This window comes from Canis lupus, chromosome 16, assembly GCF_011100685.1.
Source record: "Canis lupus familiaris isolate Mischka breed German Shepherd chromosome 16, alternate assembly UU_Cfam_GSD_1.0, whole genome shotgun sequence".
NCBI classification, from domain to species: Eukaryota; Metazoa; Chordata; class Mammalia; order Carnivora; family Canidae; genus Canis; species Canis lupus.
Genome location: NC_049237.1, coordinates 59,875,642 through 59,890,731, shown reverse-complemented (window position 1 = coordinate 59,890,731; position 15,090 = coordinate 59,875,642).

Here is a 15,090-nt window from a genome sequence, read left to right as displayed (position 1 = left end):
AAATTAAGGCAATGACTATCACCTCAACAGTAATATCAGGAGAGTTGTTGGGGCGAAGCCTTCTGCATTCTCAGAGTGGGCTGTGATCGATCTTATAGAGAAGACTAAAGAAACACATGGCAATAAGGCTTTGGGCAGAAAAAAGAAAAAGAGACTTTCTGTTACTTACATTCTAACCTCATAGCTTGGCCTACTTTTATAGGGTTTCGCTTTTACATGAATTGACTTGAGCTCAATCTATTTTTCAATTATGCCAAAGAATTACACTTGTTCCCCTAATGACACATGTTGCCTTGTTATCAAAATTAATTGCCCTTGAAAATCGCCCACAGTCGGCGGCTCCAGGGACGTTGTTACTCTTCGTCTCGTCCACAGCAGGACTGTGGTCAGTTTGGGGTCTGTCCCGAGTTTGCGGGGAAACAACCCGCCTTCCTGGTAGCTTGATGCTTGATGGCCTTCACTTTTCTGGGAGCAAAACATGATAATCTTTGGAAATCCCTCACTGAGAAGAGACCCAGCTGTCTAATCAGTGACCAGGAATTTTTAAGTAGTTTTGTCTGCTGTTTCTTTTATAAAAGGAAATGCATGAGTAACAATTTTTTTGGGGGTGGGGGAGGAGTCTTCATCTGAGTTCTTACTTTATCTGACAAACATTTCTCTTGCATTCAGTCTGGTTGCAGGTATTTGTCGTATGCTGGACTCCTGATGTTAGGGAAGCTCTGCCTCCAGCCCTCAGCTGGACACAGCCCCGTGGACATCGCCGCTGTGAGTCGCACCGCAGCACTGCTTCCGACAAGTTGTGGAGAACAGTGAAGCCGCCTCGAATGTGAAAACCCCCAGGACCCACTTGGTTGCTAAGTGGAGAGGTTGCCTCTGTCAGCCACAGCGCTGGCCGTTCACACCCTCCGCCCGTTCAATGTGACGCGGGATCTGGGGACTCAGGTACTAGAAGCAGTGGGGACGTGGGGAGACGGCTTGAGTTCTATCCCCGAGGTTCGGGCGCCCGATACACGCACGATTCCACGCTCCGTGAAGTCTTGTTCTTCTACGACTCTGGCCCCAGGTGGGCAGGCTGCCCGGGGATGGGAGCTCAGCCACCTCCGACAGGCCGTTCGCAGGGAGCGTCTCAGAGGTCTATCGGAGGAGGGGTGTCATTGGTTGGACCCTCTCTGGCCGGGGCCCTCGAGTCTTGGGACCGGGACGGATGCTTGCACAGGAGGGTCTGCATTTGGGTTTCCAGCCTGGGGGCCAGCCGGGCCTGGGGGTGGAAGCTGTGCCCGCCCTGCCACCTGCCACCCATGTTCCCCCCTACTCTCCTCTCAACTCCTGCCTTTTCCTTGCTACTCTAAGTTCATTGAAAAACACATGATTCTTTATCATTTGTGCTTCCATTTATTTATTTTTTTTGACCTGAATATTGTTCCGGGGTATGTTTTTATTGTAGCAGGGGAGAAGGAAGGATTAGTACAGTCAGGAGCTGCTCGTGGAGGAACCAAGGCTGACAAGGTGTCAAGGGTTGGCCGAACAAGGATGCCGTTTTCTTGTAGTTATTTACTAGGACAAGAAGTCTTTGCATCATTCCTGTTAAAAATGTATGATTCCTAATCCTGATTGCTAATTCATCTCTTTCGCACTGGATTAAAATAGAAATAAATCGTTTGCTTTGGAACCAGAAAGTAGAAAGAAAAGATACTGGAGACAATCCAAGGATGAGCAGACTATCCTAATTAACCGTTTACAGATACTTTATTTGAACAGATAGAACTTAGATTTACGATACTCTTTACGGCAAAGAAAGCACCATTTAATCTTGTGCCTTGCGCTGTCAAGTTACCTTTTAAATTTTCTATTAACCTTCTGAATTTCAGGACACCTCAAGTATGTTACTCTTCTTTCCTTAAAATGAAACTTGGCTTCTTAGATATATATCCGTCTGATACATAGATTAAATTTATTTTCCAATATTTATAAAAAAAGAGAAAAAGTAGGCAGTGGATGAAGCGTGGCTCTGCTCTGCCCTGTGTTGGGAGGACAATAGGCTAATCTGGAATAACAGGAGCTTGTGTTATGTTAGGTTTGGGAGAAAACCTATCCCATCGGAGTTTACATTTTTCCCTACAAGGATCCCGAGAAGGACAAACATTCATAGATTTCTACTCATCGTGACCTGGATACAAAATTAGCTTAATGTTCGTGTCTTTCAAATGGGGCCTTATCCTTCTGTATTAGGACTCAGCATCACTGGAAAAGCAGGTTTTCCTGCCTCAATCCCCCTCCCCCCCAGGACTGTGATGTAGGCTGCATTCCCAAGCTGTTTGGGGGTTTGCACACTGACCTTTGCTTTTGCCTCCCGGCCAGGGATGGCTGGGCCACCAGGTCCCATTGGCTGCAGCCAAGACCAGGATTACTGCTATGACCACCATGGCCTGGCCGGTCGTGCAGGAGCCGGAAGCCTGGGGTGCTGCTCTGTCGTCCCCCCCACCCACCGGGGCCACAGGCCCCTTTAATGCTCCCAGTGCCTTGTTTCTCAATGGCAGAGCACTTTCATTTACTCTGTGCTTCCTGAAAATGAGAGCCCGCAGATCATGGGATGTGGTGTCAGGGTCAGAAAGAGGCTGTTCCCCAACACTGGTCCCAGGACCCTAAACCCGAGGTGGGCTGGGCTCACTCCTTGATGGGGGGGACACAGGGCTAGTGGGGGACAAGGCAGGAGCCCGGGGCGGCACATTGACAAGTCCTAGAAACAGGCAGAAGGACCTTCCTCCATGGACTCTGCTGCCTTGATGTTCATACTGTGCTGAGGGCAAGGGGCCATCCTAGCCCGACACCCAGGAGCCTCTGAGTCTCCTTTGACATATAAAAATTCCTTTAGAAATCCCCTTTATCTCTAAACCCCCAAGATACATGTTGGCGATCATCCCCCAAGCACATGGTCCACGGATACACATCTGAAGGGTCTCATGACTCAGGTTTTATTAGGCAGTACTAAGTCACCTTCTCCCAACAGCAGCCAGCCCCCTGGGGGCCTGGAGACGTTGCTTCCACAATTCCTTGGAGAATAGCCTTCCTCAAACCCCTCCCAACCCTCACTGTCCCGGGGCAGCTGCTCTTCCTGCCCGAGGGTCCCATCCCTGTGCTTTAATAAAACCACCATTTTGCACCAAAGACGTCCTAAGAATTGCTTCTTGGCCATCGGCTGTGGACCTCACCTATGTTCCTACCAGCACTTTCTTCTTGGGAGCTTCACCCACCACACAGGGAAGCAGGTAACTGGGCTTCGGGCTGCGGTCCTGGTCAGGACTACACACCTGCTTGGTCAGAAACACCCCCCACCCCCGCCCCCCGGATCCCAGCTCTACTTACAGGAGCTGCTGGACACTAGAAGTTTAACGAAATCATTAACAGATCTCTGAAGGGTTGATACGTACCCGACACCGTTAGAGACTTGGAAGAAGATAAACAGATTTTCTGCCCAACTGAAATGGTGGCGAGGTGGGGAGCGACACAGCAAGCACACATGCAGATAATTTAGGAACAAGAGCATGAGGGCAGAGACATTCTGGGGAGGTCGAGGCAGGTGACCACTGGTAGTGGGGCGAGGGAAGTGTCTCTGGATGTAGGAGATTTTTGTTAAGACTCCATGGTTGAGCAGAGGCTGGCCACGGGGAGACCCGATGAGCATGTCCCGGAGATGTGGAGGGAAGGGTGGATGGGTGGGGGGTGAGGTGGGAGCGTGGACTCTCTCCCAAGGGCAAGGAGCCCATCACGCAGGGATTTTAAGCTGGGATGGGAGAGCCTAGGCTGGAATGTGTGGAGGCCCCGTCTGGCACACCCCGCTGTGCTGTGCAGGGTGGATTCTAGCGCGGAAATAGGAAAGAGAGCAGCTGGCAGGAGGCAGAGGAGCCAGCAGCGACGTGCTGAGAGGCAGCGTGGACGCAGGCGGTCGAGAAGGCGAGGGGAGGGACCGGACATCTACTGCGGGCATAAAACTAGCAGGACTTCCCCTCAGGGACTCGTTTTGGTGACGACGGAAGTGTTCGGAGGGGACACTGAATGCCTGGGGGGCTCAGGAGTTGAGCACCTGCTCAGGTGTGACCCTGGGGTCCCGGGATCGAGTCCCACATCGGGCTCCCTGCATGGAGCCTGCTTCTCCCTCTGCCTGGGTCTCTGCCTCTCTCTCTGTGTCTCTCATGAATAAATAAATAAAATATTTTAAAAAATTAAAAAGTTGGGCCTTGACTTACTGAGTGCTGTGCTGAGAAGGCCCGGCAACAGGTTTGGGCGGGGTCAAGGACTGAGCTTGAGCCTAGGAGGCCTCCCTGGAGCAGGGCTGCCGAGCTGGCAGGTGCACGCGGGTCTAGTGCCGGAGGACCAGCCACGAGAGACGCTATGGGCTCTCTGGATTAGGGATCAGGAAAATATGCTCATGACTAGCTAGTGGATGAATGAGTGAATGAAGGGTTTCTTCGAATTTGAAGTAAGAATGAAATGGGAAAAAAGGAAAAAATAGGAAAAGGGAAAAGGAAAAGGAAAAAGGGAAAGCACAGACGCTTAGTTAACGGTGTTAAGTGGAGCTGCTCAAGGGATATACTGGGTTCAGGAAGGAGAGAGCGGGGACGAGCCATGAGCAGCCCCTAACTCTGGGGGACGAACAAGGGGAGGTAGGCGGGGGACGGGCACCGGGGACAGGGGGCGGGGGGGGACGCGCACCCCGGGGGCACCTGGCGGGATGAGCGCTGGGAGTCATGCTCTATGCTGGCAAATCCAACTCCAATAAAAAATATACATATAAAGAAAAAAAAAAAGAATGAGAGACCAGGCCTCCATGAGGCAATGAGGAACTATCTTGCCAGCTTCCTTGTTTTTTGTTTGTTTCTTTGTGTTTGTTTTTGTAATAAGAGTATTGAACATGAAATCTACCTTTTAACTGTTTTAAAAATGTGCGATGCTGGCCATGTTGCTCACTACAGGCACCGTGTCCTACGGCGTTTTCCCAGAACTTATTTACCTCCTACGACTGCGTGGTTAATTGTTATAAAAAATACGGGGCTGCTTCAGTGTTAATGATCACACAATGTGAAGGTGACCTGTGCGGATTTTTAAGATCCATATTTCAATTTTTTTGTGCTTAGAGACTTACGGTTACCGTTTCTTATAATTAGTTCTCCAGGGGAAATATTTTTTCTGAGGTGTAGGAAGGGAAATGTTAGATGCTAATTTACTAAATGGTTATAAGCTCTGGAATGTCGCCGTTGATGGCCACTAGTCTAATGTGTACCAGCGCCGGTCATAGCCAGCCTCGCGGCCCCACCGGGCACAGCCAGCGCGTCCCTCAGGTCTCCAGACTTTGGGCCTGGCGTGTTTTCATAGGTGTTGACTCGCAGCACTTGGGCCCTTAAATCAGCCAGAGGTGTCTCCGCGCCAGGAGCAGGCCAGGCCGGCAGAGCCGCGGGGCCCTCAGTCAGCACCCACAGCCTCATGGATGGGATCAGTGCAGTGGTAGTGGGACTGTCTGGTGTGCGCTCAGAGCCTTGGAAGGGAGAGAGGAGGGAGGAGGGGAGAGAGCAGGGAGGACGCAGGAGGGGAGGAAGGAGGAGGGAAGGAGGGAGGAGGCTAAAGGGAGTAGGGAGAAGGGAGGAGGGAGAGAGGAGGGAGGAGGGAGCAGGGAGAAGGGAGGAGGGAGGGAGAAGGGGAGGGAGCAGGGAGGAGGGAGGAGGGAGTAGGGGAGAAAGGAGGAGGGAGAAGGGAAGAGGGAGAAGGGAGGAGGGAGAGAGGAGGGAGGAGGGAGCAGGGAGAAGGGAGGAGGGAGGGAGAAGGGGAGGGAGCAGGGAGGAGGGAGGAGGGAGTAGGGGAGGAAGGAGGAGGGAGAAGGGAAGAGGGAGAAGGGAGGAGGGGAGAGAGGAGGGAGGAGGGAGCAGGGAGAAGGGAGGAGGGAGGGAGAAGGGGAGGGAGCAGGGAGGAGGGAGGAGGGAGTAGGGGAGGAAGGAGGAGGGAGAAGGGAAGAGGGAGAAGGGAGGAGGGAGGTGGGGAGGAAGAGGGAGGAGGGGAGGGAGGAGGGGAGGAGGGAGGAGGTGGGAGGAGGGAAGAGGGGAGGAAGAAAGAGGCAGAAGGGAGAAGGGAGGAGGCACAAGGGAGGAGGGATGGAGAGGGAGGAGAGACAGAGGAAAGGAAGGAGGAGGGGGGGGAAGGAGGGAGGAAGGAGGAGGGAGGAAGGAGAGGGAGGGAGGAGGGAAGAAGGGGGGAAAGAGAGAGGAGAGGGAGAGGAGAGGAAGGAGGAGGGAGGGCAAAGAGAGGGAGGAGAGGGAAAGGGAGGGAGGAGAGGGGGAGGAGGGAAAGAGGAAAGGAAGGAGGGAGGAGAGTAAGGGGGAAGGGGGAGAGGAAGGAGGAGGAGGGAGGGAGGGGGAGGGGGGAATGAGGAAGGGGAGGGAGGCAGGAGGAAAGGGGAGTGGAAGGAAGAGGAGGGAGGGGGAGGAGGGAGGGGGGAGGACGTGAAGGGGCGTGTTTGGCTCCGGGCACAGGCAGAAATGCAGGGCCCCGGTGAGGGCTCGGCGAGGCGGGCGAGTCCCCTGTTGGGGGTCGGGGTCCCGGGTGGGGGGGGCTCCCGCCGTAGAGGCCGCGTCCTGGTGGGTGACCCCACCCTCGCACCTCGCTGCCACATGCACTATGATCTACTAAATTCATGGTCGACATCGTGGTCCCCCTTTACGCCGGGCAAGTCCGTGGGTTTTGACAAATGCACCCGTCACAGACTCATTGTCGTAGCCCCACGCACAGCAGGTTCCTTGCCCTAAACATCCCCTGTGCTTGTGTGTCGCCCCTCCTCCCTTCATCCAACCGCGGCCACTTACGGGTTCCTGGCTGTCTCTGTTGTTTTGCCTTTTCCAGAATGTCCTAGGGCTGGAATCACATAGCACATGCCCTTTGCTTCCACTTAGGGACACGAATAGAAGTTTCCTCGGCGTCTTTTAGAGGCCTGGTGGCCCATTTCCTGGCAGCACTAAATGACATCCCACAGTCTGGGTGGGCCACGACTTATCTACGGATGGGCCCATACACTGAAGGGCTGCGTGGCCGCTTCCAAGTTTGGGCAATGGTGAGGGAAGCCGCGGTAAACATCGGGACACAGGCTTCTGTGCGGCCACAGTTTTCAGCTCACTTGGGTGAACTCCGAGGGGCGAGATCACAGAATCGGGGGGTAATTCTAAGCTTATTCATGTGAGAAACTGTCACGTGTCTCCCGTAGGGGCTGCGGCATTGTGAACGTCCATCAGCAATGAGTGGGAATCCCACATCCCATCACCAGTTTGGATTTTAGCCCTACCAATAGGTGTGCGGTGGGGTCTTATTTGTGGTGCCCTAATTATGCACTTAATGCCAAGCATTGCTTTGTATGCTTGTTTGCCACCCGCACATCTTCTTTGGTGAGATGCCTGTTCGGGTCTTTTGTCCACATTTTCATGGTGGTTCGTTTTCTTCTTATTTTTATTTTTATTTTTATTTTTATTTTTATTTTATTTATTTATTTATTTATTTATTTATTTATTTATTTGGTGGTTCGTTTTCTTACTGAGTTTTAAGAGTTCTTTGTGTTTTAAGTTTTAAGAATCTTTGCTTTGGATAGCAGTCCTCCATCAGACGTGTGTTTTGCAAAGATTTCTTCCAACTCTGTCAACGTTTTCTTTTCTATGTCTTTCATAGAGTAGAAATTTTTTGATTTTTCTTTTCTACTTCTGGTGTTTGTAGTCAAAACTCGTCGCTGAGTACAAGGTCAGCTAGAGTTTTTCCTGTGTTTTCTTCTAGAGGTTTTATTGTTTTCTGTTTCACATTTAGGCCTATGATGGATTTTGAGTCAGTTTTTGTAAGAGGGGTAACATTTGTGTGTCTGTTTTTGTTCTGTTGTGTTTGCACATGGATGTCTAGTTGTTCCAGCACTACTTACTGAAAAAGTTATCTTTTCTCTATGCAATGGCCCTTGAGCCTTTGGCAAAGATCGGTTGAGTATGTTTGGTGTGGGGTTTTTTCCTGGGCTCTCCATTCTGTTCCATTGGTCTATTTGTTGGTTCTTTTCCCAGTTCCACACTGTTTTGATTCCCTTAGCATTGTGGTGAGATTTGAAATCAGGTGGGGGGCAGCCTTACCTTCCATTTTCTTCTCTTTAATATTGTGTTAGCTGTTCCGTGTCTTTTGCCATTAGTGTCAGTCAGTTGACATCTTGAAGTGGCTTGTTGGGATTTCGATGGGTTACATTGAAACTATAGAGTTGGGAAAAAAAAAGAAACTATCGAGTTGGGAAGACCTGTTGCCTCTACAATGATTAGTCTTCTTAGCCATGAACATGGACTCTGTCTTCACTTATTTATATATTCTTTAATTTTTTCTTCAGTTTTGTAGTTTTCTCCTATATCTCTTGAACATAGATTGTTAGATTTATGCCTATTTTTTTTTTTTTTTTTGAGAAAGAGAGAGAGAGAGAGGGAGAGAGAGAATCTTAAGCAGGTTCCATGCAGGTCATGGTGGCTGATCTGGGGCTCAATCCCAGGACCCTGAGGTCATGACCTGAGCTAAAATCAAGAGTTGGATGCTTAACCGACTGAGCCACCCAGGCACCCTTAAACATCTTTTTGGTGCTAATACAAGTGGTTGCAATTTAGATTATGTCCCACTTTTATATACTACAAGCCAAGCTATAAGTTTTTATAACTAAATTCACGTTTGTCTTTAGGCAAAGGACACATTCCTTGGAGTAGAATTGCTGAGTCAAGGAATCTACAAATTTTGAAGAATCAGGTGCCTTCCATATGTGCCTGCAGGCCTGATTTCCTATATCTATGCAACATTGATATCACTTGTTTATTTTAAATGTATTTGTGAATTTTGTACTAGAAAAATATGTTCTTGTTATTTTAATTTATAATACTTGAATTGCTAGTAAATTTGAATGTGTTTTCCTCTAACACATGTGATAGGTAAATATCAACAGCTAACAGATTCCTGAACACAACTGAACCGAGATCCTTATAATCGACAAAGTATCCATCTATATCTACATCGATAGCTATAGCCACTTATCATTTATCAACACATACCAAGCTGTATTATTTTATTATAATAAATATTGACACTATACATGTATTATGTATATGTGTATTATAGGTACAATATATTAGTTTCATATTTGATTCAAGTATGTATGTATTTATTTATTTATTTAAATATTTTATTTATTTATTCATGAGAGACGCAGAGAAAGAGGCAGAGACCCAGGCAGAGGAAGAAGCAGGCTCCATGCAGGGAGCCTGACGTGGGACTTGATCCCGGGACTCTAGGTCCAAAGGCAGGCACTAAACCACTGAGCCACTCAGGGATCCCCAAGTATGTATTTTAAAAGAAAGATGACAAAAAGGGATGGCGGGGTGGCTCTGTTGGTTGGGTGTCTGACTCTTGACTTCCAGTCAGGTCATGGTCTCAGGATCCTGGGATTGAGCCCTGGGTCGGGGCTCCCCACTCAGCGGGGTGTCTGCTTCTCCCTCTGCCTCCCCCACCCCCACTCATGCTGTCTCTCTCTATCTCTAAAATAAATAAAAAATATTTTTTCAAAAAAGGAAAGATGACCAAAAAAAAAAGAAAGACAGCAGGTGTTTTCTGTAATAAAATGTTTAAAGCTTTGCCCCATAATTTGTATTTTAGAAATAATATGAAGCTTCTTTTTTTCCTATGATAATTGATGACCTCCAAATTTCTGCCTTCCTGGTGCTGGAGTTTCTTTCATCCGTGTTTATCCTTCATTTCTTACCTTTTCATAGGTGAAATTTCTTTTCTTATTAGAATGGATGAGATGTTTTTATGAGGTCGTTTAATTAATGTTTCTGAGTGGCATGCATTTTTACACCTGCTTTCTGAAAACGACCCTAGCTAAAGCGGAATTTACAGACGCACGTACCTCCTGGTGGAGAACATCAATATTTTGGGTGCTGAGGTTTCTGGGGGGAAGGGAGGCATTCAGTTGTTCGACAGCAGTGAGCATTTTGCAAGCACAAGAGTGGTGCAGCGTGAGGGTCTTTCCAAATTCCAGGGAATCATGAAAAACTTGATTCATCACTGTATTTCTATGTAATTTTTACCTAAAAAAAGAGAAACAGCCCGATGATATGTGCTTTTTTTTTTTTCTTTTCTTTTCTTTCTAAGCATTCGACTTAGAAGGGGCGACTTCTTTGACACTTTACTTGTTGGCAGTAGAATGAACCACGTCTCCAGCCACCATTTGACAAGCAAACGCTCGGGCACGGTCGAGTGGGCAGGGGCGGGGTGCCCGGCTTTGGGTCAAGGCCCTTTTCTCGTTTGGTGTCTGTGTCCTCTGGGTCCCTCCAAGCGCAGGGCTCAGAGCTCTGGTGCAAGCACAGCAAATCCCGGGTCATCAGTACTGCCAGAGACGGCGTCCCCGTCTGCTCGGGGCCGTAAGAAATCTCTGCAGACTCGAGGGCTTCGGAGGTGGGCGATGCGAACCCAGGGGAGTGGGGTTGGCTTCTCCCGAGGCCTGTCCCCCGCGGCTCGCAGACGGCCGTCCTCTCCCTGTGTCCTCACCAGGTCTTGGCTCTGAGACACGCGTCCCCGGCATCATCATCCTCTTGGATCCGGGCCCCTGTTTATGACATCATTGAACTCCTTAATACCTACTCCGTTAACCTAACAAATTACCTACTTAATTAATTAACCTTAATTACCGATTTATCTCCAGACACAATCACACTGGAGGGATTAGGGCTTCAACCTGTGAATTTCGGGTTGAATTTGATGGAACTTCCACCACTGACGGGGTGGAGGCCAAACAGTTGCGAAATTACAAGTAGCCAGGATGAAGAGAAAGGACAGGCGGAGAAATCCTTCTATATCAGGACTCCTAGGACGAAATCCCACCAGGCCCGCGGTCTGCATGCACGTGCAGGCAGGGCCGGAGGGGAAGTGGGAGTTACTGTCCGAGGCATCGGGCTCCTACGCCTCTATCTGTATTTATATCTATGTGATAATATATAAAATATCTTTTTTTTTTCCCATATGTGACTTTCATAAAATCAGCCACCTACACATTTCGGGGTGTGTGAGACTGAGCCCCGGAGGGTTTAATTGGTGCGCATAGGCTCGCCCAGTGCTAACCGTCCAGGCTGGGACGTGAGTCCCGTCCATCTGACCCCAAGGACTCTCCGCAGGGGCCCACGCGGATAGCGAGGAAGCCCGGGCCGCGTCCTGGAGCCGCTTAGGCCCAGCTCGCAGCAGTCACCTGCGAGTCCCCCGTTCCAGCTCCGTGTCCAGCAGCTCGCGCTGGCGGTGGATTGGGCCACCTCGCGACCTCGTGGCTCATGAACACCTGCACTTGCTTCAGTTCAGGAATCTCCTTCCACTCAGGCTCCGCTCCCAGAGCACAACCGAGACAGAGACTCACCCATGGCTCCTGGGAGGACCCACCCGTGGGGACAAAAATCTCCGCGTGCGTGAATTCTCGTGGAAGGCAGGAATCAAAGCCACAGACGCAGGGGGAAATGCAAGGAAGTGGAGTTTTCCCAGAGGATCAAAGGCAGTTGACATCAGGGAGCCCAGAGTCTGAGATGGCCGTGAGGCCTCCTGAGGTCGCCGGAAGCTGCCACCTTTGCACGGGGTCACGCACACCCACGACGGGGCCGGCTCCGTGGGCTTCCGCTGCCTCGGCCCCCAGGCAGGAACCGCAGCTGCCGGGAGGGCTGGGCGGTGGCTGCACCCGCTTCACTTATTAATCAGTCCCACTGAGTCAGGCCGCGAGGTGTGTGTCCTGCTCCCGCAATCGCTGTCCGGGGAAAAAAAATGGGGAGAGCTCAGTGTGTGATTGAAGTAACGATGGGATCCGAAGGGGCCCAGCTTCGTTCGTGAATTTTTTTGGCTTGCTGCGTAGTCTCCGCGGGCATTGACCTTCTTCATCTCTTTATCTTTCCAGGATCTTTATAAATGTCGATTCTTCCTTCCAAATGTTCTTTCTCCTTCTTCCATCACTCTGAGCTGTTATACTTCTGTCCTCAATGTTTTATTCTTCTCGCCACGCTGTTTTCCTGGAATGCTTTCCTTTACAAGCCCTCACGAGGGACGTGAAGCCCAGGATGCTTGCACTGCCGGTGGGAACGCGAACCGGTGCAACTCCAATGGAAAAAAAAAAATGTGATCCGTCCTCGAAAAAGCAAAAATCAAGCTGCCGTAGATCCAGCAGTCCTGCTTACAGTCATGTATCCAGAAGAATCGAAGACGGGGCCTCTAAGGGACCTCTGCACCCCCACGTTCGCTGCGGTGTTACTCGCAATAACCCAGAGGTGCGGGCCGTGCGGGTGTCCCCGATGGACGAGTGGAAGTGTGCGGTGTGCGTGCGATGGGGCGATGGCAGCCTTACAAAGGAAGCGGCTGTGTCACGTGCTAGCATGGGCTGGACCGTGGGGACACTGGACTCACAATGAGCCAAGCACAAGAGCCCCGATACCGCGTGTGATTCTGCTCAGGGAGGTCCCCAGAGCGGTCAAATCCGTGAAGACAGATTTGGTGGTGGAGGGACCGGGGTGAGGGAGGGACGGGGACTTAGTGTCTCGGGGCACAGAGTTTAGCTTTGCACGGTGAAAGGTTCTGGAGGTCTAGCTTCACAGCAGTGCGATGTGCTTGACACGACTGGACGGCACACTCAACGTGGTGGATTCTGTGTTATGTGGGTTATTTTATTGCCCACAATTAAAAAAAAATAGAAAGTAACTGTGAGCTTTAGCCAAACCCTTTGAGAGTTCTGTGCCCATAGGACTGGCCGACTTCACTGGGGTGGGAAGAGCACCAGACGGGCAGGAAGAGCCACCTGCCTCCAGCTGTGACACCCACACTGTGTGACACCCCCGCTCCATCCTCGCTGGCTTCCTCCATCAGAGTCAGACAAAGATTCCTGCCTGCCGGTCCCCGAAATGCTGGATGAAGGACACACAGGATTGGGGGTGTCTGGCTGGCTCAGGTCGTGATCCTGGGGTCCTGGGATCGAGTCCTGCATCGGGCTCCCTGCTCAGCGGAGAGCCTGCTTCTCCCTCTGCCTCTCCCGCTGCTTGTGCTCTCTCTGGTGCACACTCTCTCAAACAAATAAATAAAATCTTAAAAAAAATTTACAAAAACCAAAATCAGGGCAGCCCGGGTGGCTCAGCAGTTTAGCGCCACCTTCAGCCCGGGGTGTGATCCTGGAGACCCGGGATCGAGTCCCGCATCGGGCTCCCTGCATGGAGCCTGCTTCTCCCTCTGCCTGTGTCTCTGCCTCTCTCTGTGTGTCTCTGATGAATCAATAAATAAAATCTTAAAAAAAATCAAATAATATTGTAAGTACTTGGATAAAAGTATTAAGTCCGTCGCGACTATAGGCTTGTATACATTATAATTTCTTTTGAGAATCAAGACCTATTTCCTTTCTTTGGAAATAGCTTCTATCCGGAGCTGTAGACTCTGAACGCGGCTGGATTTAGTTCATGCTTGTTTTGAGATAACTATCTCCGAGAATTGGTTGTAATCTCATAATTTTCCTTTTGCAATCAAAATAATGAACTCGTGACTTCTTTTGTTTCTTGTTTTCCCAGGACAGAGCCTCCCACGTAAGCCCCAGCACTACACCTATTCACTATTATAATTACTAAAGCTCTCGCTGCCTCACGGGGGCATTGTGAAGATTAACGTCTATTTGGCAATTTAAGTTTGTAATATGATTTGAGTTCCTTGGAGGACAAGTTTTATATAAATGCCTTATAATGATTGCAACAATAAGAAAGAAACCAAATGGTAAGAAAAAAAATTAAAATGAGACAAAGAAAGCCATTTTCTCTGTAAACCTAACTAGAGTAAAACAAAAGAGAATCCCTAAATCAGATGAACTATTGTATTTGAACCTTTAAAATGCTGACAGTATCTCGTGGGCTCCTCCAAACACCGGAGGACGTATACATCTATTTCATCCAAGGATTAAAAAGGAAAATAGCTGAAGGATGTATATACTATCTGCTTTTTTTTTTTTGTCTCGTGAGAGAAACATGGATTCTAAAATGATTGACAACTTTGAGGGAAGTTAGAAAGCCTTTGTTCCAAGTAATCTGTTCAGGGTAAACCATGAAAAGTATGAATTTATAAAATAAAAAATGCTCTCGTGGCTATCGGCCCCCCCACCGCACCCCTAGTTGTCTTGTTTCGTTGGCTGCCTGCCCTCTCTCCGCAAGCCGCAATAAGGTTCTCCACGGCCAGGCTCCCCGAGCCCGACTCAGTGCTCCCTGCGTGCACCAGGTTATTAATTCTGTCCCGGTTGATTTCCATAAAGATTCGGCTTACTCAGCCGTTATAAACAAAGGACAGACAGGGAAGAAGCTTGAGGAGAAAAAATGACTCCATGAGAAATGCAAACCAGTGAAAAATGAAGGAAAAAAAACCTAATGACCCCAAACCTGACAGTAAAGATAATCGATACGGAGAACAAAAGATATAAAAAGATACATTTTATCACAAAAATGAGTAAGAGGGATGCTGGCCTTGAGCACGATGGAATAAAGAGAAGGCAGAGGGGAGTGAGGAATGACCACTCGTGCAAAAGGAAGGGGAGGAAAAGAGGGGAACTGAGTGGGAAAAACAGAGAGGGAGACAAACTATGAGCGCCCCCTAACTCTGGGAAACACATAAAGGACTGAGAAGGGGAGGTGGGCAGGGGTTTGGGGTGACGGGCACTGAGGAGAGCACCTGATGGGATGAGCACAGGGGGTTAGACTATATGTTGGCAAATTGAACTTAAATTTTAAAAAAATGTTAAAAAAAAGGGGGGGGAGGAGACCCAGTGGGACGTCCACACACCACAGGGTGGAGCTTCCGGAGTCATGGGGCCTTCACAGCACTTTGTGAGGGGCATGGCGCTTGGAGCCCATGCCGGGGTTAGCCTCCATGCTCCGGCGCCCAGAAATGTCGACCGTGCCTCTGCTCACCCCTGCTCAGGGGCAGCTGTGCCTTCTGGAGAATCCCTGAGAGCTGGTTGTGTGCTCAGCTTTTCACCCCTGAACCTCAACTCTCTGTGAATCTGCGACT